The 24,839-nt window shown below is 42.8% G+C and overlaps 2 long non-coding RNA genes across 3 annotated transcripts; both read left to right on the top strand.

Moving 5' to 3' along the window:
• Window positions 1-10,489: 10,489 nt before the first annotated feature.
• On the top strand, window positions 10,490-11,041 carry LOC143114540 (uncharacterized). Of its 2 annotated transcripts, none has more exons than XR_012984946.1 (3): window positions 10,490-10,606; window positions 10,773-10,840; window positions 10,976-11,041. It is a non-coding gene; the product is annotated as an uncharacterized LOC143114540 (long non-coding RNA). The 2 variants fall into 2 exon arrangements; XR_012984947.1 differs by having other exon boundaries at window positions 10,496-10,665.
• A 42-nt stretch (window positions 11,042-11,083) lies between these two features.
• On the top strand, window positions 11,084-11,568 carry LOC143114534 (uncharacterized). The gene is made up of 3 exons (XR_012984940.1): window positions 11,084-11,172; window positions 11,280-11,347; window positions 11,501-11,568. It is a non-coding gene; the product is annotated as an uncharacterized LOC143114534 (long non-coding RNA).
• The last annotated feature ends 13,271 nt before the right edge of the window (window positions 11,569-24,839 follow it).

Raw genomic sequence — 24,839 nt, 5'->3', positions numbered from 1 at the left:
CGCTTCAGAGAAACCACAGCTGATGAAGACGTCATTCCTTGTACCTTATGCGCCGTACAAGAATACGCCAGCTTCAAAGGGAATTGAAAGCGTACCAGGCCCTTTCTCTTGCAACGCTCTTCCACTCTCTCAATGTAAACAGCGTTGTCACCACTTCCAGGGTTTTGATTGCGTCTCTTGAGTCCAGCAGTGGGATCGTCCAAATCCAGTCCGATACACCTCACATGTGGCTTGCCATTTTTGTCAATGTTGCTGATGATCTTTGAGATTCTCCCAAAGGTCCCATTCACCAAGCCATCCGATGTATCCAAATTCCTTGTAATTACAATGCGCGCAGCTTCTGACAACAACAACGTATCGGGCAGATCTCCTTTGCTTCCTTGAAAAGGAGCGGCCTGCTTAATCATCCGTCCTGTACGGTCATCCTTTACATGGTCTTCTGCATCGACACGGATAATGTTGGGACTGAGAACAAACACAACCTCGCTGTTGTGTTTATCCACCTCCTTGTTAGTCGCGAAAATATGTAGCACGTCGATGGGGCAGTCCTCCTTTCTGGCAAAGACGCGACTAGCCAGAAGTGCTCGGTCACAGTCCAGTAGTGGCTCTTTTTTCTTTTTAACACGAAGCCTGTTGAGCATTTCGGCAAATGCAGCATCCTCTTTCTGTCTCATTATTTCTGTGAGTGTGATTATCTGGAAATTATCTTTCCAAATATCAACGGTGTGGTCCTCAAAGACACACAGTGCCTTTGCCTTTCCAACTGGCGACAGCTGGAAGAAGTCTCCCACTGCTAAAACAGAAATGCCACCGAAGGGTTTCTTGCTGCCTTTAATCTGTTGAAGTCTTTGGTCCACATATGCAAACAGCTGTTTTGACACCATGGACACTTCATCAATAACGATCATTTGCAGACGTGACAAAATTATCCTTATCTCGTCCAATGAATTCCCAAGTCCTTGATACGGTGGTCTAAGATCCTTTGGAAGTTTCAACACCGAATGCAATGTGTTTCCTGAGATGTTAAATGCAGCAGTTCCCGTGAAAGAGGTTAGTAGAACCGTCGGTCTTGATATGTCATCCTCTTCATGCATTGCGGGCAATCTTCTCAAGATCTTTGTTGCTTCATTGTAGATGCACTTAATCAAATGAGATTTACCAGTGCCAGCTCCACCAGTAACAAAATAAAAGAACTGGTCAGGTCTTTGTCCATTTATAAGTCTCAAAGTCCAGTCTCTTATTTTGTAAAACACAGAAGCTTGTGTTTGATTCAGGCTCTGGTACATCTGCCGCAGCTCCCTAGAGCTCAGTACTGGGCACTCCATGAGTGGTACTGCCGTTCTACCCTCAGATTTTTTTCTTCTGAATTCTGGAACGTCATCTTGCTCATTTTCCTCTGTTGTGTCCATTGGTTGGCGTTCTGCAACAGCTTCGACTCGAATGAGTTCTGTGTTGGGAGCAAAACAGGCCCATGCATCCTCAATGGGTCCCTTCTCCGCAAAGTCCTCGATGGCACGCTCAACGGCATCGCTTTCTTTTTCATACCGTACCCTGTTTTCTTCCACGATTTTGTAAACAGGTGTGACTATCTCCGTACCCAGGAGTTTGACACCTGCGCTCTTGTAGAAGCATTCGTAAGTATGAAATGGCGGCATTTTGAGCTGATATTCAGTCCTGTACGGCATGAATACCTTCAGTAGGGTTCCGTAGTACTTTTCAGGATCTTTCTTTTCTGAAAAGCGTGCGTACCTGATGACAGCACATTTGCCTTTTGTCCTCTTCTGAATAAATCCCACGTTGTCTTGAAGTGGTATGACATTTTTACCATCTTTCTGTCTTCCATAGACAAGCCTGTATGTAGACGCAAAGTCGGCCATGCACATATTTTCAAATTCATCAGTCGGGGGCCTGGCTTTGTACTTGTCTTGCAATCCAGTCATCCATACATTGTCTGAATCAGGATCTCTTGATTCGAGACATCTCATGGGTAGGCTCATCTTCAATGCATTATCGTCAGTTGGAATGAAAATAACACTACGCGAACAAGACTTCAGTTTCAAGCTGCAAACGCGAGTGACTGCTTCTTGCACACTAACCTCTCGGTTTTTTGAATACGCTTGCATGATCTGTTTCATTTGCTCCATGTCAGAGGCGTTTTGATGGCTTGATTCCTTCACAATGGTTTTGAGGTATTCACTCATCTCATGCTCAGCTTTGGTAATATATGACAACATGTACATGATGCAGCTGTAGGGATTCAGAATGTACTGAATGTCCATGTTGGCATTCCATGCTCTGAGCAAATGTGGATTATAGGCATTAATCCAGGAGTCCTTGGGATCACGTCTCATTATCACAGCACTATTCTCGGACATTGACTCAACGTAATACGAAAATTCTTCATAGGTCATGTTGCACTGTGAAAGGATGTCTTCTGTGCTTCTGAATGAAGCTGTTGGATCATGTAGCAAATCCCAAACAGACTTCAGCTTGGTTCTAGCTTGTCCTTTTGGTCCTAGTTCACCTGGCTTACATGGAAGTGGTCTAGTTATGAAGGTAGACTTTGCGGGTGGTTTGGGAAATCCAAAGCGACAATGCTTATTTCCTTTCTTGCACGACTTTGTGTGGTTTCTGCTGTGAGACTGAACTTCCTTCACGATATTGTGCAGATCAGGATCCATATTTTCATTGGGCAGTTGGCACGATATGTACTTATCAATAAATGCACTAACCTGTTCATCAGGAGCATCGTCAAACTTTGGTGCGTCTTTAATCCAAAACAGACAATGGATGTGGCCTGATCCTCGTGCTTGAAATTCCACTCTGTAAAACATGTCTACCACTTCACCGATGGGTTGAGCAGGTGACAAAATCAGATCCCTCATCAGAGCCTCCACCCTCTTTTCGAACATTCTTATTACAGTCACAGGATTACTTCGCAGGATGTCGCATTTAGTTGTCCAGTCCAATTCAGAAGCGGTTACGGTTTCTCCTTGTTGCTTCTTGATGGCTTCAATTATCTCTGGCCACCTCATCTCAGCAGCACTGAAAGTGCAAAAAAATGTTGGCAGTCCCAATTGTCTCAAACATGCAAAGAGGTCCTTCATTGTCTTTTCCCAAAAGGCAGGAGTTCCTCTTAAAGGCTGCATGAATCTTGTGGCCTCCCCATGTCTAACGAGTCTCTGCACTTCATCCTGGTCTTTCAACAACGGCGTAGTTATCTTGCGTCCATCCTTGGTCAGTACTTTGCCTTTGCGTAACTGAATTGACATGCTTGACATGGCAAGATGCATTTCTGTCACAAACTGGGCAAAGAAAATGTAATTGGTGTCCATTGAAAAACGGTTGTCAGCACTGAACAACCTTGCATTGAAATATCTGCTTGGGGAAATCTTCGTTGGTCGGTCAGCTTTATCCAAGGTGTTTCTGCCTGTGCAGAATTGCACCGGAAATGCCATGGACTCCAACTTGGGTGTTTTGAAAAAGCTGACTGGTTGATTGCCTTCTGCAGGTGCGATTGAGTAAATATTGTCTCCGAATGACAACAATTCTTGTCCGACATCAGCTGGCTGAAGACACGAGTCGAAAGCAATCGCGTGCTGTTGCGCAACACCGTCATCCTGTTCAACTGGTTGTTTTTCAGCCTCAGAGTCACCCTCTGGACATTCCTCTTCATCGGCAGCATTTTCATCTGCAACATTTTCCTCATTGTTCTCTGCAGGTGCAAATTCTGTCGTCCCAAGGTAGTCATCCTCTGCATCCTCGCGCAAAGAGATTCCTCTATATTCTGAATGAATATCCTTTAGTTTCAGTAAGGCAGTTCGTACTTTCCTCATGTCCAGATTCTGAAATTGAAAATGACCTTTGTATCGTAGACGCCTCTTCAACTTCACCCTCAGAAGTTGTGATTCAGATGGTGGTCTGGGTAAAGACTGAACAGTGGACTCAATCTCAGAAGGTACGCATACTACTGATCCATGCACTGCTCGTTGTTGTCCCTTTGGAAGAGAGATGATTTTTGCAAAAGGTATAAACTTGGCAATGACGTGTCTTTCCAGTACATTCAGCCCTTGTAACTCGTCTGGTATGGGGTCAAGTTCAAGATTATTTGCCACGGCAATAGGTGGCAGACGACCAGACTTTATGTTTTCGTGGCAGCTGTGACAAATCCACTCCTCTTTCCTTTCTGGCAATATACACTCACCTTGATCTGTGCAACGGTCTTCGCACACATGAACATAAGCACCTGTTATGCACATGGACGCGAGTTCAGGGTCTTTGGAATACTTTGAGGGCTGACATTGCCTCACCTGGTTTGCAAACAAACATCTGTGACAGACTGTGCAGATATATGTTGGTCCTTGTTGTACGTTCAGCTCAAACAATGATTGTGCCGCTCTCATCAGTGGATCCATCCTGACCTGTCCAACACTGAATCCCACAAGGTTTCTGTACTTGTTCTTGATACGGTCGCTACACCTTATGTTGTGTAAGGCTTTGAGGTCCCTGGTTCGTCTCAATTTAAAGTGTCGGCCATGTACCATGTTGTGTACAGAGCGGAACGTACCATCTTGGCCAGAACAAATTTGAAAGTTTGTCCTCCCACGCTCGATTTCGCTCATACGGAAAGCTGGATCATTTCTGTAACAATCGCTCGTGTGCTGTCTCATGCGCTCTTTTTGCCTCTGTTGGAAAGCTGGAACATTCCTATATCGATCTCTGGTTTGTTGTCTCATGCGCTCTTTTTGGCTCTGTTGGAAAGCTGGATTATTCCTATATCGATCTCTGGTTTGCTGTCTCATGCGCTGTTTCTGACTCTGTTTGAAAGAGAGGTCATGCCTGTAGCAATCTCTGATGTGTTGCTTATGTTTCTGCTGGAAAGAAGGGTCGGTTCTATAACGATGTCTGATTTGTTGTTGTTTTCTGAACCGAAAGGCGGCGTTGGTCCTGTATCTTTCTCGGAGTTTCTGACTTTGTTTCAGACGGATGTCAGCATTCATCCTATATTGTGTCCTGAGGTCATCTCTCTTCAGCCCGTATCTTTTCTTGTCTGCATCAATTTTGCGCAATTTTCTCTCCATCTTCTTTCTCTTCTTCTCTTCATCTTGTGTCTTCTGGCACTTCTGTGCGTTCTGTAGTCTCTTCAGTTTTTTGGCAGCTCTTATCCTCTGAAGTTTGCCAAGTTTCTGGAAAACCTTAGGCGCTATATTGACATCCTTTGCCACACCAACCTGTTCACTCTCTGCTGCACTCACATCCATTACATGATCTTCAGATGTCACCATTTGAAAACAGACTGGTAAAAGATCATACTGTTCTACATCATGAAGCTCAATGCTGGATTGGTAGAACAGCTGTAAGAGTCGGTTTGAAAGATCAGCCACAGTGTGGAAAGAAACCATCACAGCTTTCCCGTCTTCCTCAAAATTCGTTCCATTTGCATTGCGTCTATGTGGATCGAAAAATCCATAACGACCATGACTGTCTCGGAAAACACTGATGCAAAGAGCGCCGACTAGCAGCAAGGCATGTGAATACACATTTCCAAGCCTTTCAAGTCTTTGTGTCAGATTCAAATAGTCTTCCAAGCCTTCAGGTGCATCTTGAAGCATACATCCACTCTCTTGGGTGGACTTCATTACAATGTAATGTCCTTGATCAGTCGTCACTATATTTGGTACGTCATCCAAACTGAGAAGCATACCAACAAACCTGTTGTTGGCCATCAAGTTGCGTCTAATTTGGCAGTACAATTCATCTCCTTTTATCAAAATGTAATCCAACTTCTCTCTATCCATTTCCTGTGTCTCATGCAGGTAAGCTAGAAACATCAGTGAATTTGCAACACATTGGCAGTTTCTGCTGAAACTTGAAAACCTGCTATCTGCTTGGGAGTATGAGGCTCTCACTGAAATTTCTCGTGCATCTCCAAATGATGTATTGGCAGTCACTACTGGGTTGTTGAGCAATGTCCTGTTGCGCAATTGTTCCTTTTTAGCGCGAGATTTTTTTGACCGTCGAGGCATGTTGGTGGTGGGCAATTACTCCTGTCTACTAAACCGCAAAATTTAAACCACAAAAGATGCAAACTGCAATCTGTAAAAATAACCTACCTCCCTACTAAACAGCAGTCAATCAGCAGTCAATATAAATAGAACTTACCAGTACTCCTACCTTTTCACCAGAAATCCTGTTGTTGCACCCAGCGATGTGTAAAATGCCAACAAATTAGTTTGAACTCACCAATGTGGCCTCCGCAATAGCAGTTCTCAATCTGTGAAGGACATAACAAATAAATGACAAGTCATAGATTTGTGGGCTTATGTGATGAGCACTTTATCACATTGTTATTTGCTGATGAGTACAATTATGTCAGTATACAATAGCACTTGGATGTTGCTTGAGGCTTCAAATCTCAATACACAGAGTCCTCTATCAATTTTATGTTGTTCGAGTGATCACATATCTTAACTAAGACATTGGCTACTTTTCACCAGAAGATGGCACCATCACATCAGTTTGTTTGGGAGTGGTCAATTATTATTTTATGTAGTGTAGGCTCTCTCTTTTAAATGTAGAAGATAAATGTATCCTAGTAACAATAACATTGACTTGACAAAGGTTAAATTATTGTAATGAAGTGAGCAGTTTGTCGAAAACAAGTTATACTATAAAATGTGGACGTTGCATGAGACTTTTTTCACATATGTACAACTTAATACACAAAGAGTACCATTCGTATGTTGTTTGAGTGGTCATATCTTAACTAAGACATGGTCTACTTTTTCAACAGAAGGTAGCACCACACATCAGGCCTATGCACGTATCTTAATGCACTGCACATCATTTTACGTCCAGTTTCTTTAGGAGAGGTTCAATATTATCTCATACAATGTAGGCCCTATTCTAAATATATAAAAGGATAAATGTACTCAGCAATATGCAACAATAACATATGAAGGCGGGCCTAACAAAGATTCCATTCTTGTTGTGAAGTGAGCAGTAAGTGAGCCGAAATAAAAATGGACACCCCATGCTGCTGACACGTTCACGCCCACGTGTACAGTAGCCCTCACAGTCAAGCAGTCGGCTATTTCTAGCCTAAGACGCAGTAGGTAAATGCAGGGATGAAATAACGAAAATCTTTTAACGGATACATGGAAAAACAAATACTGAATTGGTTTTAAAATATCACATTTATTAATATTTTCTGTAAAGTTTCTAGGCGTTGCCTCATTTACGGTAAGCTAAGCTTAACGTTAGCCGCCCCTGCAAGCGTTACACAAGTAACGCTACCTAGGTACACTTCAGTGGAACATTAAATGTTAAAGGACTTATGAGTTTTTCCAACACTGATTATTCAAGTAGCTGCTATATATAAAGCCACCAATAATAAGGCTAATAGGCATAGCCTAAGCAGACACTGAAGTAAATTAATGAAGTAAATTATTTTTTCCATATCATCAAATAACGAGATAATAAAGATAACACATAACTTACCTTGTCTTCCAACTGATGAGAATGTTCTGTGTAATGGAAGTTGTTGGAGTCTGGAGAAAATGCTCTTTCAATCAGTCGCTTGCCAGAGAAAATCTCTCAGAAGTCGCTCGCAAAATGGTGTCAAGCAAATGACATCGATAAAGGGAATATTAGTGACTATATGCTCTCTCGAGAATTCCAGCCAATCATTAACCAAACACCTTGAGGTTACTAGGTGAATTTGCAAAAATCAACCAATCATGAGCGAATAATATATTCTACCCCCCTCCCTCACCCCCTCCCTCACCCTTCTCTTCTAACGTGTTCATAATTTCTGAGGTAAAGTTACTTTGGCGCGCTGGACCACACAACGAATTTTGGTGTAAGTAAGCTAAATGGTCATTTCAATGAAGTTAAGTTATTGTGAATGTTATGTGAAGTTATTGTGAATTAATGTTCGTCGTGACATGTTAGGATTACTGTAAATCAGTCAGTCAGCATAGAAGCTAGATAAAACGTTGGCATAAATGTAATTTGACCGTTACTTTTACTGCTACATTGCTCCGAAATATAAAATGGTTTATCACTCAATTCCTAACATGATAGCGTGCATGACCACATCGAAGATTTATCGCATGTTAAGGCCCATTTGCTACAAACATTAACTGGCAATGTAGCTCATAAACTAGCAAGACTGGCTAGGTTAACGTTAACGTTAGCTGAAGTAACGCGATGCTAAGTTAACATTAATTTAGCTCATTGGTGGAATATGCTATGCTAGATAAGGCTTATAGGTTCTATAAGTAAAACGTTGTCATTAGAGCTTCATTATTTCTTCAACAGTTAAAACAACCTTCTCATGTAAAATTGTTCATCTACTTGCAGATAATGGTTTGTGGAACAGTTATCTGTAATGGTAAGTGATTTAACGTTAACTGACCTGCCACTCTCCATAGAGAGGGCTTATTTTGGTAACGTAACGTTAAGTTAAGGTCAAGTAAACTGGATTAATGTTAACATCTCTCCCGATTGTCGACTGCCAACTTGTAATAGCCTTAACGGGGAACTGTGCAGAGACCGCTTATTTTTTAGCAGGCAGATGATAATGTTAGATTAGCCAACAATACATTTTTTGTCTTCTGCGATGGTCTTTTATTGACCGTGTCATAGTATGAAATCTGAACCATAAATTATTGCCTCGTCTTGGTCGGGAGGGTGACCAGATTGCAATATCATATTTTACGTTTTATCAAAGGCTGGCAGCTGTTCAGTGAGTGACGTTTTTGCCTAGGCTATGTTGAAATGGCTAATTTATTGTATTAGTTACAAGGCAGTCTTGACACATTTTATTGTTCTGGGTTTACAGGTAGGGTGGGACTAATGTAGGGCAGGTTAAGTAACAGAACAACAAGCAGAATTACACACATTCTTCAACGATGGGTATCAGCAAAACATTTTTACAATACTGGTTCAATGTAATCATTGTTAATAGAAAATGTTGTGTGTAGTGTCGTCTTCTATGTTGTTGAGGAAGTTTTTTTTTTTCTTCTGCCAGGTAGACCAACAGCTCTTATTTGGAGGAGTAGCTACATTATTATCATTGCCAATATAGGATGTTGTGTGTGTGGTGTCTGCTATGTCATTGAGTGTTTTTTTTTTTAATGTTCTGCCAGGTAGAAGACCAACAGCTCTCATTTTGGGGAGCAGCTACATTCGCCGTGGGGAGGAGAGAGCGAGGAGGACCTTGGGGCGCAACCTGGGTGCCCGTGCCCAGGTTGAGTGGCTTGGCTTGGGTGGAATGCGGTGGCACTCTGTTGTCCCCCGCTTCTATAATTGGCTAAGAGGAAGATTCGCCCCGGACGTCCTGCTGATTCACTGCGGCGGGAACGACTTGGGGAAGCTCAAGTCTCTGCATCTCGTCGCAGCGATGAAGCGGGACCTACAGAATCTCCATCGGCGTTTCCCCAAAATGCTAATTGTCTATTCGGCCATCACCCAGAGACGCCGCTGGGGATCTGTACGTCCGAGGAGAATCGAGCATTCTCGTAAGTGGGTGAACAGTGAAATGGCTACCTTTGTCTTGGGTCTGAACGGGGTCATTGTGCATCACCCTGACATACGCTTTTACAAGCCTGAGCTGTTTCTTAGGGACAATGTTCATTTGACCGCTTTGGGCAACGACATTTTTTTAAATGCTTTTTCGGAGTGTCTGAGGGCAATATTCCTGTAGGGTGAGACAGGATGGCAGCTCAGACTTGTTAAACTGTATGTGACGCTTGATGTGCCTTTGGGTTTATGTTAGATTAAAAATAATCACATCGGTAGCCATGGCACTGTTCATTTCTAACCCCTCCCCCAAACAGTAAATGTATATTTTGATTGGACTCCCCACTACAAAACAAATATGACAATAGTAAAATTTGGACTTCCCTCAAACACACACAAAATATGATGACAATAATTAATTCTGATTGGACTCGCTCTTTATTGCCATCCTTTCCACCTGAGCCAAAACACTCACCTGCCCCTGGTTGTCCTACCTGTCTCTCCCCACGGCGAATGTAGCTTGGGGGGACAAACGGCAACCCTCCTTTGAGATCCCCACCAGCTGACATAAAATAGCCAGCCACTCTACAGAGCCTGGTCTCTGTCCTAAGGTAGGCATGGTTGAAGCCTCTCCACTCTTTAATTTGACATTAGCATCTCCCATGTAGTATTTTGAATGTTTTTTTCTTGTCTGTTCCTGTTGTGAATATAGCTTGGAAGATTTATACTGTGAGCCTCTCCACCAACCACATGCACCTGCAGTGACGGGGTTTATTTGCTCTTGAGGGGCCTTGCTAACCAATGCACAACAGCTACAAACTACTGTATAAGGTAGCTATACTACAAATCTCTTTACTCAAACCTACTTTCTGTGAAGACGAGTGGAATGCTTTAGATGTCACCAACCACTGTTCAGAACATCTGTGTAATTATGTGTTTTCCATTTCATCTATGTATTTTTTGCAGTAGTGCTGGAGCCTCTCCACCAACCACATGCACCTGCAGTGACAGGGTTCATTTGTTCTTGAGGGGCCTTGCTAACCAATGCACAACAGCTACAAACTACTGTATGATGTATGAGGTAGCTACATTACAAACCTCTTCACTCGATCTTCTTTCTATGGTCTCTGTCCTACTAAGGTAGGCATGGTTGAAGCCTCTCCACTCTTTAATTTGACATTACCATCTCCCCTGTAGTATTTCAAATGTTTTTTTCTTTCTTATCTTTTCCTGTTGTGAATATATAGCTTGGGAGGATGGATACTGCGAGCCTCTCCACCAACCAATGCACAACAGCTGCAAACTACTGTATAAGGTAGCTATACTACAAATCTCTTCACTCAAACCTACTTTCTGTGAAGACGAGTGGAATGCTTTAGATGTCACCAACCACTGTTCAGAATATCTGTGTAGTTATGTGTTTTCCATTTTATCTATGTATTTTTTGCAGTAGTGCTGGAGCGGGCCATTTATTTCCTGTTGAGGGGCCTCACTGAGCCAAAACACTATCCTCCCCCTGGTCGTCCAACCTGTCTCCTTACAGCAAATGTAGCTTGGGGGGACAAACGGCAACCCGTCTTTAAGATCGCCACCAGCTGACGTAAAATAACTAGCCACTCTACAGAGCCCTGTCTCTGTCCTACTAAGGTAGGCATGGTTGAAGCCTCTCCACTCTTTAATTTGACATTACCATCTCCCCTGTAGTATTTCAAATGTTTTGTTCTTTCTTATCTTTTCCTGTTGTGAATATATAGCTTGGGAGGATGGATACTGCGAGCCTCTCCACCAACCAATGCACAACAGCTGCAAACTACTGTATAAGGTAGCTGTACTACAAATCTCTTCACTCAAACCTACTTTCTGTGAAGTCGTGTGGAATGCTTTAGATGGCATCAACCACTGTTCAGATTATCCGTGTAATTATGTGTTTTCATTTTATCTATGTATTTTTTGCACCAACCACATGCACCTGCAGTGACGGACCATTCCTTTCCTGTTTAGAGGCCTTGTCGACTGTACAAGGGCCATATCCCCACTATGGCAAGTAAACTACAAACCATATTTCAGATGTTGCCACCTACAGTGCTAAATATCTGTGTAATTATGCATGTTTTTCATTATTGTTATTATTATTATTAAAAAGTAGTGTGCTTCCTTCCACTTGTGTTTACAGACATAGAATGCAGTTTGGAGGATGGATCTCCACTTCCCTCCACTTGTGTTTTCTGACATCGAATGCAGTTTTGCTGATGGATCTGCAAGCCATCTCAGCTGTAACCATATGCATCTGTAGTGATGGAGTAGCTTATGTGCATACATCAATTACCATAGCCTTAATAATACCTTAACATCTACTGACATTCAAACATCCACATTTTTGTGAACCGTTGACACCTGTGTTGACTGCAGTAAATGTGGCCAGAAGAAGAACACTAACATCAGTCTTTAATTTAAAATAATGTTTGATAAATCCCATTTCACCTCAAAGATATAAGGGGATGTATGTGTTCACATGTATTCTGATAAGGCTGATTATTGCATCTGCAGTGATGTATCTGACTTGACTACATCTGTTGCTGTTGTGAAATGCCAGTTACCATAAAGCCTTAACCTTTACATCCACTGACATCTAAACATCCAGTTTGTTTTTAATTTAAAATAAATTATGTTTGATAGATCCCATTTCACCTCAAAGATATAAAGGGATGTATGTGTTCACATGTATTCTGATAAGGCTGATTATTGCATCTTCAGTGATAATAAAGCCTTAACCTTTACATCCACTGACATCTAAACATCCAGTTTGTTGAGGACATTTGACACATGTGTTGCCTGCAGTTAAGGGTGCTAGGAGAAGAACATTACAATGTTTACCTAGAGTCCATCTCTTCAATAAACCTTATGATGTGATGTTATACCATGTTTATTTTCTTCCTGTGTTGTACTACATACATTGTGAAACTAACATGTCTACAGCTAAACATGCCATTAACAGTGCAGGGATTTTATCACAGTGGTAAGATGTTACTATACACAATATGTACCTTGTGGAGTTGTGAATATTTTAACGTTGAGTGTTTGTGGAAAAGAGGACACTCAGCGGTGAAGGTGGGCTAGTGTATCATATGTGGCATCATTGTGTCCACAGATCTGTGATGTAGTATCTGACTTGATTACATCTACGTCTTTGGGCATGTTATAAATCGCCAGAATCATGTCTAATGCATGCACATTTTAATGCATGTTTTTCTGAATTTCGGAGGTCTTGTTATGAAAGCTGTTTCCCAATCATTCATATGGGAAAAGGTTCTTACACTTTCAACATAAAGTTTGTATATTTACACTTTTTCGTTACAGCATTTTTATCACTGCTACTGGCCTTGTAAGTTTTTAGAGGGGGTGGTATTTTTAAGTGTAGCTGGACTAAGTTAGCTTTACTGAACTCAACTCGTGTTTTTTTCTGGAGCTGCGTCCATACTTGCTGTAAGTTTTACACTTACGGTAACATAATGAGAGTACATGTAAACCGAAGCGTCCGTACATGCTGTAAGTTTTACACTTACGGTAGCATAATGAGAGTCTACATGTAAACCGAAGCGTCCGTACTTGCTGTAAGTTTTACACTTACGGTAGCATAATGAGGGTCTCTACATGTAAACCGAAGCACTGAGAACGTTGTAAGTGTACAGGCAAGTTATTAAAAAGAAACAAATTCGTTCGAATAACCCGCCATCTCTTCCGTGTATCCTGTTGCGTTCAGTTCTCATTCTCAGTTTCACGCGAGATTTGCCCAGAGAGTTCTGTTTTCGCCCGTCTGTATATGTGAACGAGACGTGAACGGTACTGTTTTTCTTTTTAATAAACTGCCTGTAGACTTACACAGTTCTCAATGCTTCGGTTTACATGTAGATACCCTCATTATGCTACGGTGTAAGTGTGTTGCTATTTGGAGCCTTGGTAGCGATTTATTTTTACTACGTTCAGTTCAAGCATCGTTGTTGTTTGGTGGGTCAGGTGACGAGCCGTCGAATCACAGCACAGCAACCAGAATGCATTGCAACACACCGTCATGAAGGGACTCATCGTTAGGTCGGCTTTAAATAGCATACAGAACCTATAGTAATTTAACGTTGTCTGTAAGCTCCACAGATCGTGGCAAGACAATTGAATTGATTGTGGACTTCTTGCCGGGCAATGATGAGTAACTTAACATGAATAGTAGTGATGCGTGGATGTGCTCAATATCTGTATGAATGTGTGTTTCTCAATGTTAAAATCTATACAACTGTACACATGACTAGGTTTGAGTGGAGCTAGCAGGGCATAATACTGGGTTGAATGGATTTGGAAAATACTTTATTTTTTTAATGACCTATATGAACATGGTTTGGCTTTAAAAAAAAGATGAGACAGCGCGACCTTTACAACTGGTGCTGGCAAGGCATTGAACTGGGCTGAATGGATTTGGAAAATATATATATATTTTTATATATATATATATTTTTTTAATGACCTGTATCAACATGGATTGGCTTTAAAAAAAAGATGGCAGAGCGCTTCGCGCTCTGCCATCTTTTTTTACATTACCTTTAGAACTGGTGCTGGCAAGGCATTGAACTGGGCTTCATCCAAGGATTCCGAGGGTACCTCATTTATGAAAATCGGACATACGGGTCAAAAGTTACATGCACACACCTTCATATACACAGACAGCCCAGCCCAGCCCATTAGAGCTCTGCCAGGTGGCTTAGAACTCTTCCAGGTGCAAGCTTAAGCAATTAGAGCTGTGATGTCACAATCGAAATTTGAATTCTGAACATTCCGCCATTCATTTCAATGGGCCCAAAAAACGCAGAAAAACGGGAATAACGCAAAAACGACAAGGGCCAGCGACACGAAATCAACAAGCAAGTTACACCGGTTCGGGCCTGAATTTTTGGAGTTCGAACCGCGTCGATAGCTCAAACGGTCTAGGAGCAGTAGTTCGGCCAAAAAGTGGGTGAACAGGAATAATAAATAAATAAAGTAAACTTAAGAAGAACAATAGTGGGCTTGCTCCGCAAGCCCACAGCATGGCAAAGCTGTGCTTGCCATGCTGTGGGCTTGCTGGATCAAACCCACTAATAATAAGAAAACTTAAGAAGAACAATAGTGGGCTTGCTCCGCGAGCCCACAGCATGGCAAAGCTGTGCTTGCCATGCTGTGGGCTTGCTGGATCAAACCCACTAATAAGAAAACTTAAGAAGAACAATAGTGGGCTTGCTCCGCAAGCCCACAGCATGGCTTTCAGCCATGCTGTGGGCTTGCAGGATCAAACCCACTAATAATAATAATAATAAGAACAAATAGAAACACAATGGGTGCCTTCGCAGCTTCGCTGCTTGGCCCCCAATAAGAATACGTAGAATCACTATGGGTTGCCGCGCAGCTTCGCTGCTTGGCCCCCAATAAGAAAAGATAGAAACACAATGGGTGCCTTCGCAGCTTCGCTGCTTGGCCCCCAAATATAGCTGCAAGCAGCAATGAGGGGGCCAAGCAGAATAGGCCGGGGTAGCCATGGCGACAAGATAGAACTCAGCAGACATCCGCGATCAACACTTTCAACTAGTGTCACATCAAAACATAACTGATTTTGTAGGGCTGAAACAGGGCTGAGAATTGCCACCGCCTCCGCCAGCCAGCCCCCCACCTAATCACCCCTGCCCGTCCCACCCCGTCCTGCCCCGCCCCGCCCTTGCACGCACGCATTAGAATGAACTGGATGGAACATGTTTTCATCAGTTTCACATTAAAAAATAAAGGATCGATGAAACACATCAGCAACTACAGATCAAAATCCAATATTGCAAATTGCAGCAACCTCTACAGGTCAAAGGTCACCAAATGTTTTGTGCGTCCTCCTAATGGGGTCATGAATCTATGTAGTAAGTTTGGTTATGATACATGGCAGGGTTGCTGAGATATGAGCTCACTTCCTGTTTGGTGGCTTCGCCATCATTTTTGATTGGCTGTTACGGAAAAATGCTTTTGTCAATTGTTCCAGAAAGCAATATATTGATAGGATATGGTCTGAAGATGGTCTGTGCCAATTTTGGTGAAGATCAGATGAAATTTGTGACCTGTGAAAACTTTTTGATGTTTTTGATTAAATCCAATATGGCGGCCGAATCAATTATGATGACATCACAAGTTGGCCTGGGTTGGCCTAAGGACGTCCAACAGTATTACCTGAAACCACTAGTGCATTTTAATTCTAAGCACAACAGCAGCTACAGGCCAAAAGGCATGTTTCTTAATTACAGCGCCCCCTAGAGGTCAAAGGTCACCAGATTTCTTGAGTGTCCCCCTGATTGGGTCCTGAGTCCATGCACCCAGTTTGGCTTTGATACATGCAAGGGTTGCTGAGATATGAGCTCACTTCCTGTTTGGTTACTTTTGACCACTAGGGGTGCTATAATTATCAAGACTTTCTCGTATCAACACCAAACTTGGTACGTGGACTCATGAACACATCCTGAATAGCTACAATACATTTGGTGTCTTTTGACCACTAGGGAAAACTATGACATGAATTAGGCTCATATCTTACTAATGCTTTCATGGATTGAAACCAGACTTTGTACATGGACTCAAGACCCAATCCCAATCCAATTCAATCCAATACAATCAATCACATGAAGTAGGCTCATATCTCAGCAATCCAAATCCAATCCAATCCAGTCCATTCCAATCCAATCCTGTCCAATTCAGTCCAGTCCAATCCCAATCCAATCCAATCCAGTCCAATTCAATCCAATCCAATCAACAATCACTTGAAGTAGGCTCATATCTCAGCAATACCAATCCAATCCAATCCAGTCCATTCCAATCCAATCCAGTCCTGTCCAATTCAGTCCAGTCCAGTCCAATCCCAATCCAATCCAATCCAATCCAATCCAGTCCAATTCAATCCAATCCAATCCAATCAACAATCACATGAAGTAGGCTCATATCTCAGCAATCCCAATCCAGTCCAATCAAATCCAATCCAATCCAGTCCAGTCCAATCCAGTCCAGTCCAGTCCAATCCAATCCAGTCCAGTACAATCCAGTCCAGTCCAATTCAATCCAATCCAATCAACAATCACATGAAGTAGTCTCATATCTCAGCAATCCCAATCCCAATCCAGTCCAATCAAATCCAATCCAATCCAGTCCAATCCAATCCAGTCCAATTAAATCCAATCCAATCAACAATCACATGAAGTAGGCTCATATCTCTGCAATCCCAATCCAATCCAGTCCAATCAAATCCAATCCAGTCCAGTACAATCCAATCCAATCCAATCCAATCCAGTCCAGTCCAGTCCAGTCCAGTCCAGTCCAGTCCAGTCGAGTCCAATTCAATCCAATCCAATCAACAATCACATGAAGTAGTCTCATATCTCAGCAATCCCAATCCAGTCCAATCAAATCCTATCCAGTCCAATCCAATCCAGTCCAATTAAATCCAATCCAATCAACAATCACATGAAGTAGGCTCATATCTCTGCAATCCCAATCCCAATCCAATCCAGTCCAATCAAATCCAATCCAGTCCAGTACAATCCAATCCAATCCAATCCAATCCAGTCCAGTCCAGTCCAGTCCAGTCCAGTCCAGTCCAGTCGAGTCCAATTCAATCCAATCCAATCAACAATCACATGAAGTAGTCTCATATCTCAGCAATCCCAATCCAGTCCAATCAAATCCTATCCAGTCCAATCCAATCCAGTCCAATTAAATCCAATCCAATCAACAATCACATGAAGTAGGCTCATATCTCTGCAATCCCAATCCCAATACAGTCCAGTCCAATCCAATCCAATCCAATCCAATCCAATCTAATCCAGTCCAATTCAATCCAATGCAATCCAGTCCAGTCCAGTCCAGCCTTGTCTAGTCTATCTTAGTCTAGTCCAGTCCAATCCCAACTTCTGCTTATTTGCTTGGCCCCCACATTGCTGCTTGCAGCTATATTTATTATTATTATTATAACGAAACGCTAATTTGCCATTAAACCATACAGTAACGTATGGTTTAATGGCAAATTAGACTATATTAGCTATATTTGGGGGCCAAGCAGCGAAGCTGCGAAGGCACCCATTGTGTTTCTATGATTTCTTATTGGGGGCCAAGCAGCGAAGCTGCGCGGCAACCCTTAGTGATTCTACCTTTTCTTATTATTATTACACATCTTTCCGCTGTCATTGAAGTCTATGGCAGCCCATAGAACCGTACAGTAAAAAGTTGTGAAATTTGGCACATTGATTCGGGACAGTATAAAAATTAATTTGAGCAAGTTTTATGCCTGAACCACAGAGAGTCTAGCGCCACCAATGGGTCAAAGTTGACATTGCATCCATGCAATTAACTTTTGAACCGTATGCCCGATTTTGAATATCGCAATATCTTTGGAAGTCTTGGATGAGGCCGAACTCAACGCACCCCATGACGTCAATTTCCGCCATGTTGGATCTTCCGCCATATTGTATTTCATCAAAAACACTTAAAAGGCATCAAAGTTCGCAAAGTTTGTCCGATTTTCACGAAACTTGACGCAGATGATCGTCAGACCATGACTCATAAACGCATTGCTTTTTGGAGACATATTCAAAACCGGTTGCCTGTGACGACCAATCAAGTTTGGCGGCGAAGCCGCCAAACAGGAAGTGAAGTGATATCTCAGCAAGGCTTTCGCGTATCAACACCAAACTCAGTACAGGGTCTCAGTACCCAATTAGGAGGAGGCTCAATAAATTTGATGACTTTTGACCTATAGGTGGCGCTATAATTAGCAAAATTATGTTTTAGCCTGTAACGGGTCATGTGTTTAGAATTAAAGCATATTAGTGATATCTGTTAATACCTTGAGAGGTCCTTAGGCCGAAACATGCCAACATGTGACGTCAACATAATTTATTCGACCGCCATATTGGATGTCATCAAAAACACTTAAAAGGCATCAAAGGTCAGAAAGTTTCTCCGATTTTCACGAAACTTGACGCAGATGATCGTCAGACCATGACTCATAAACGCATTGCTTTTTGGAGACATATTCAAAACCGGTTGCCTGAGACGACCAATCAAGTTTGGCGGCGAAGCAGGACAGGAAGCGAAGTAATATCTCAGTAAAGCTTTAACGTATCAAAACCAAACTCAGTACATGGGGTCAGGACCCAATAAGGAGAAGGCTCAATAAATTTGATGACTTTTGACCTATAGGTGGCGCTATAATAAGCAAAATTACATTTTGGCCTGTAACGGGTGATGTGTTTGGAATTAAAACTTACTATTGGTGTCTGTTAATGTTAATGTTAATATACTAGTGATGTCTCTGGGAGGTCCTAAGGCTGACAGATGTGATTTTGTGATGTCAACATAATTGATCTGGCCGCCATATTGGATTTAATCAAAATCACTTAAAAGGCATCAAAGGTCACAAAGTTCATCCGATTTTCATGAAACTTGGTTCAGATGATCTTCAGACCATGACTCACAAACGCATTGCTTTTTGGACCCATATTCAAAACCCATCGCCCGTCTTGACCAATCAAGTTTGGCGGCGAAGCCGCCAAACAGGAAGTGAAGTGATCTCAGCAAGGCTTTTGCGTATCAACACCAAACTCAGTACAGGGTCTCAGGACCCAATTAGGAGGAGGCTCAATAAATTTGATGACTTTTGACCTATAGGTGGCGCTATAATCACAAGAAGTGGGCTCATATTTCAGCAATGCTTTCACATATTGAAACCAAACTTAGTATATGGACTTGGGACCTCATCCTGAGGACAGACAATAATTTTAGCAACGTTTGACCACTAGGGGTGCTATAATTTGCAACACTTTCTCGTATCGACACCAAACTTGGTACCTGGACTCGGGACCACATCCTGAATAAGGACAATACATTTAGTGACCTTTGACCACTAGGGGCGCTATAATTAGAAAAACTTTATCGTATCGACACCAAACTTGGTACATGGACTCGGGAACACATCCTGAAGACGCACAATATATTTAGTGAGCTTTGACCACTAGGGGTGCTACAATTATCAACACTTTCTTGTATCGACACCAAACTTGGTATGTGGACTTGTGACTACAACCTGACTACGCACAATAAATTTGGTGATGTTTGAGGTATGCATATGTGTGGGGGGTTATTGGGGTGTGTGGGGGAAGAAGTTTATCTGTGTATATGTGTGTGTGTGGGACAGGGGGGGTTAATTGGGTGTGTGTATAATGTAGCAACATTGGGTTGCCATGACAACTCCTGCTCAACTGCTTGGCCCCCTCATTGCTGCTTGCAGCTATATTTATTATTTAACATCTTTCCTCCGCCATTGGAGTCTATGGCAGCCCATAGAACCGTCTGGTGAAAAGTTGTGAAATTTGGCACACTAATTAGGCTGAATCTCATGATTAATTTCACCAAGTTTCAATTCCGCACCCCGAGAGCTCTAGCGCCACCAACAGGCCAAAGTTGGGCATGCATTCACGCATGTAACTTCTGACCCGTTGGCCTGATTTTGTAAAATGAGGTACCATTGGAATCCTTGGACCAGGCCGAGTTCAACGCACCCTATGACGTAATTTTCCGCCATGATGGATTTTCCGCCATATTGGATTTTAGTGAAAGTGAAACTAAAACTTCACAGGTCACAAATTTTGTCCGATCATCACCAAACTTGACACACATGATCTTCAGAGCATGCCTCACAAAAGTTATTCCTTTTCGTCTTCGGAACTAAAACCGTTCGCGCGTAACAGCCAATCGAAGTTTGCGGCGAAGCCGCCAAACAGGAAGTGAGCTCATATCTCAGCAACCCATTCATCTATCATAACCAAACTAAGTACATGGACTCGGAACTCAATCAGAGGGACGCTCAAGAAATTTGGTGACCTTTGACCTCTAGGGGGCGCTGTAATTAAGAAACATGCTTTTTGGCCTGTAGCTGCAGTTGTGGTTAGAATTAAAACGCACTAGTGGTGTCTGGTAATACTGTTGGAGGTCCTTAGGCCGACCGAAGCCAACTTGTGATGTCATCATAATTGATTCTGCCGCCATATTGGATTTAATCAAAAACACGTACAAATTTTCGCAGGTCACAAAATTCATCTGTTCTTCACCAAAATTGGCAGAGACCATCTTCAGACCATGCCTGATGAGTGCAATGCTTTCTGGAACAATTGACAGAAGCATTGACCTGTACCAGCCAATCGAAATTTGCGGCGAAGCCGCCATACAGGAAGTGATTTTATATCTCAGCAACGCTTTCATGTATCAAAACCAAATTTAGTACATGTACCTCAGACCCCATCGGGAGGACGCTCAAGAAATTTGGTGACATTTGACCTCTAGGGGGCACCGTAATTGACAAAAATGCATTTTGGCCAGTAGTTGATGATGCGCATTATTTTGCAATGGAAGTCAATGGCAGCCCATAGAACCGTCTGGTAAAAAGTTATACAATTGTGCACACTAATTGGGGACAGTCCAATAATTCATTTCACCAAGTTTCATGCCGGCACCTCAAGCGCTCTAGCGCCACCAACAGGCCAAAGTTGGATGTGCGTTCACGCACGTAACTTTTGACCCGTATGGCCGATTGTCAAAAATTATGTATCGTTGGAATCCTTGGACCAAGCCGAGTTCAACGCACCCTATGACGGCAATTTCCGCTATGATGGATTTTCCGCCATATTGGATTTCATCAAAAAAACTTAAATGTCTTCACAGGTCACAAATTTTGTCCAATTGATACCAAACTTCACAGATATCATCTACAGACCATGCCTCATTAATGCATTGCTTTTTGTCTTCGGAACTATAACCATTCGCGCATAACAGCCAATCGAATTTTGCGGCAAAGCCACCAAACAGGAAGTGAGCTCATATCTCAGCAACCCATTAATCTATCATAACCAAACTTAGTATATGGACTCAGGACCCAATCAGGGGTACGCTCAAGAAATCTGGTGACCTTTGACCTCTAGGGGGCGCTGTAATTAAGAAACATGCCTTTTGGCCTGTAGCTGCAGTTGTGCTTAGAATTAAAACACACTAGTGGTGTCTGGTAATACTGTTGGAGGTCCTTAGGCCGACCCAAGTTAACTTGTGATGTCATCGTAATTGATTCGGCCGCCATATTGGATTTAATCAAAAACACGTACAAGTTTTCGCAGGTCACAAATTTCAGCGGATCCTCACCAAAATTGGCACAAACCATCTTCAGACCATAACCTATCAATATATTGCTCTCTATAACAATTGACAAAAGCATTCGCCCATAACAGCCAATCGAAATTGGTGGCGAAGCCGCCAAACAGGAAGTGAGCTCATATCTCAGCAACCCTGCCATGTATCATAACCAAAGTTACTACATATATTCATGACCCCATTAGGAGGACGCTTAAAACATTTGGTGACATTTGACCTGTAGGGGGTGCTGCCATTAGCAATATTGCATTTTGATGTGTAGTTGCTGATGTGTTTTATCAATCTTTTATTTTTTTTGATGTGAAACTGATGACAACATGTTCCATCCAGTTCATTCTAATGCGTGCGTGCAAGGGCAGGGCAGGGCAGGACGGGGTGGGACGGGCTGGGGTGATTAGGTGGGGGGGGGGGGGGGCTGGCTGGCGGAGGCGGTGGCAATACTCAGCCCTGTTGATCCCGGGTTTCTGCTGAGTTCTATCTTGTCGCCGTGGCTACTCCGGCCTATTCTGCTTGGCCCCCTCATTGCTGCTTGCAGCTATATTTGGGGGCCAAGCAGCGAAGCTGCGAAGCCCCATTGTGTTTCTACGTTTTCTTATTATTATTATTACGCTTCCGCCATTGAAGTCAATGGCAGCCCATAGAACCGTCTGGTGAAAAGTTGTGAAATTTGGCACACCGATTTGGGACAGTCCCCTGATTCATTTCACCAAGTTTCATGTTGGCACCTCAAGCGCTCTAGCGCCACCAACAGGCCAAAGTTGGACGTGCGTTCACGCACGTAACTTTTGACCTGTTGACCCGATTTTGAAAAATGAGGCACCATTGGAATCCCTGGAACAAGCCGAGTTCAACGCACCCTATGATGTCATTTTCCGCCATGATGGATTTTCCGCCATTTTTGATTTCATCAAAATCACTTAAAACGTATCAGAGGTCACAAATTTTGTCCGATCGACACCAAACTTCAAAGATATCATCTACAGACCATGCCTCATTAATGCATTGCTTTTTGTCTCCGGAACTAAAACCGTTCGCGTGTAAAAGCCAATCGAAATTTGTGGCGAAGCCGCCAAACAGGAAGTGAGCTCATATCTCAGCAACCCATTGATCTGTCATAACCAAACTAAGTACATGAACTCAGGACCCAATCAGGGGGATGCATAAGAAATCTGGTGACCTTTGACCTCTAGGGGGCGCTGTAATTAAGAAACATGCCTTTTGGCCTGTAGCTGCAGTTGTGCTTAGAATTAAAATGCACTAGTGGTGTCTGGTAATACTGTTGGAGGTCCTTAGGCCGACCCAAGCCAACTTGTGATGTCATCGTAATTGATTCGGCCGCCATATTGCATTTAGTCAAAAACACGTACAAGCTTTCGCAGGTCATAAATTTCATCTGTTCTTCACCAAAATTGGCAGAGACCATCTTCAGACCATGCCTGATGAGTGCATTGCTTTCTGGAACAATTGACAGAAGCATTGACCTGTACCAGCCAATCGAAATTTGCGGCGAAGCCGCCAAACAGGAAGTGATTTCATATCTCAGCAACGCTTTCATGTATCAAAACCAAATTTAGTACATGTACCTCAGACCCCATCGGGAGGACGCTCAAGAAATTTGGTGACATTTGACCTCTAGGGGGCACCGTAATTGACAAAAATGCATTTTGGCCAGTAGTTGCTGATGCGCATTATTTTGCAATGGAAGTCAATGGCAGCCCATAGAACCGTCTGGTAAAAAGTTATACAATTTTGCACACTAATTGGGGACAGTCCAATAATTCATTTCACCAAGTTTCATGGCGGCACCTCAAGCGCTCTAGCGCCACCAACAGGCCAAAGTTGGATGTGCGTTCACGCACGTAACTTTTGACCCGTATGGCCGATTGTCAAAAATGATGTATCGTTGGAATCCTTGGACCAAGCCGAGTTCAACGCACCCTATGACGTCAATTTCCGCTATGATGGATTTTCCGCCATATTGGATTTCATCAAAAAACCTGAAATGTCTTCACAGGTCACAAATTTTGTCCAATTCATACCAAGCTTCACAAATATCATCTACAGACCATGCCTCATTAATGCATTGCTTTTTGTCTTCGGAACTATAACCATTCGCGCGTAACAGCCAATCGAATTGTGCGGCGAAGCCGCCAAACAGGAAGTGAGCTCATATCTCAGCAACCCATTAATCAGTCTTTTATTTTTTGATTTGAAACTGATGACATGTTCGATCCAGTTACTTCTAATGCGTGCGTGCAAAGGCAGGGCAGGGCAGGACGGGGTGGGATGGGCTGGGGTGATTAGGTGGGGGGGGGGGGGCTGGCTGGCGGAGGCGGTGGCAATACTCAGCCCTGTTTCAGCCCTGTTGATCCCGGGTGTCTGCTGATTTCTGTCTTGTCACCGTGGCTACTCCGGCCTATTCTGCTTGGCCCCCTCATTGCTGCTTGCAGCTATATTTGGGGGCCAAGCAGCGAAGCTGCGCGGCAACCCATAGTGATTCTATGTATTCTTATTGGGGGCCAAGCAGCGAAGCTGCGCGGCAACCCTTAGTGATTCTACCTTTTCTTATTATTATTGGGGGCCAAGCAGCGAAGCTGCGCGGCAACCCATAGTGATTCTACGTATTCTTATTGGGGGCCAAGCAGCGAAGCTGCGCGGCAACCCTTAGTGATTCTACCTTTTCTTATTATTATTATTATTATTACACATCTTTCCGCTGTCATTGAAGTCTATGGCAGCCCATAGAACCGTACAGTAAAAAGTTGTGAAATTTGGCACATTGATTCGGGACAGTATAAAAATTAATTTGAGCAAGTTTTATGCCTGAACCACAGAGAGTCTAGCGCCACCAATGGGTCAAAGTTGACATTGCATCCATGCAATTAACTTTTGAACCGTATGCCCGATTTTGAATATCGCAATATCTTTGGAAGTCTTGGATGAGGCCGAACTCAACGCACCCCATGACGTCAATTTCCGCCATGTTGGATCTTCCGCCATATTGTATTTCATCAAAAACACTTAAAAGGCATCAAAGTTCGCAAAGTTTGTCCGATTTTCACGAAACTTGACGC

The sequence above is a fragment of the Alosa pseudoharengus genome, unplaced genomic scaffold (assembly GCF_046254945.1).
Source record: "Alosa pseudoharengus isolate Yale_2024_CS ecotype anadromous, Long Island Sound unplaced genomic scaffold, YU_APseudo_1.1 YU_APseudo_1.1_scf_11, whole genome shotgun sequence".
Taxonomy (NCBI): Eukaryota; Metazoa; Chordata; class Actinopteri; order Clupeiformes; family Clupeidae; genus Alosa; species Alosa pseudoharengus.
Note: the sequence above shows the minus strand (reverse complement) of the source record. Positions and strands in the feature narration are given on the sequence as shown.